Genomic DNA, 1,191 nt, shown 5'->3' with positions numbered 1-1,191 from the left:
TTTCCTCACTGTGAAGAACAGCCAGGGTTGAGAACCATTGCTTTAGATTACTGTCAGGCACTTGGTAAGTGCTCAATCAATGTGATATACTACTATCATTAATGAGCATATGTTACATTAATTATGTGAATGTTTGATAATATTTGCTTCATAACTTGTATTTTAGAGATTTTAAATATGACTGATGAAACTTGAGCTATCATGCTGTTTATGACTCTATTTCTCAGCACACCTTTTCCACACATCTCTGTCATAAATTTATAAATTTAGTGAGTATATTTTCCTCCCAGTATTTTCATAATACTAGAATTAATTTATGGATCCATAGCCACTTTGCTTGAAAATGTACCTAAATAGTATAATGCTACCAATATTCTACTGTAAAATTTCTCATTTACTACAACATTGTGTTTTAATTGACTCTGGAAAGTACATATATCTATTTCACACACATAGTCCTGGTGGTGTAGTGCCTGAGGCATTTGATTGCTAACCAGAAGGCTGACATTTCAAACCCACCAGCCTCTCCTCAGAAGCAATATTGGGCAATGTACTTCCTTAGAGATACCGCCTAGGAAACCCAAGGAGGGGTCAGTATAAGTCTGATCTGACTTGAGAGCAGTGAGTCTTGGTGTTTTTTTTTTTGGTTTAAATAGTGCTTGTTGTTGTTGTTGTTATGTGCTGTCGAGTTGGACCTGACTCACAGAGACCCCTCCTTGGGTTTCTGAGGCAGTTATCACTACAGAAGTAGATTGCCCAACCTTCCTTCTGAGAAGTGGCTGGTGGGTTTGAACCACCAGCCTTCTGGTTAGCAGTCAAGTGCCTCAGGCACTACGCTAAGGATCACTTTCTCTGTTAATTTCTTATTAAACATGCTCAGAGTGAAATCCTTTGTTGTAAATTCTGCAATTAGTGATGTCTATATGATATGTGTATGGAGCAGAGTTGTTTGAGGTTTAAAATGGATGCATATCAAAATTTACTATTAGTTGCCAACATTCGTTTAGCACCAGAAAGTCAGAGACAGCTACACACTCTTATTGTCAAAGTATGTGATCACAAATACCTGTGAGAGTTGCCTGGTAATGGTCATTCGATGATAGATTTGTTGTTGTTGTTGTTAAGTGCCGTCGAGTCGTTTCCGACTCATAGCGACCCCATGCACAGCAGAACGAAACACTGCCCAATCCC

The sequence above is a fragment of the Orycteropus afer genome, unplaced genomic scaffold (genome assembly GCF_000298275.1).
Source record: "Orycteropus afer afer isolate SDZICR_OR568_19922 unplaced genomic scaffold, OryAfe1.0 scaffold01216, whole genome shotgun sequence".
NCBI lineage: Eukaryota > Metazoa > Chordata > Mammalia > Tubulidentata > Orycteropodidae > Orycteropus > Orycteropus afer.
This window is presented reverse-complemented; position numbering follows the sequence as displayed.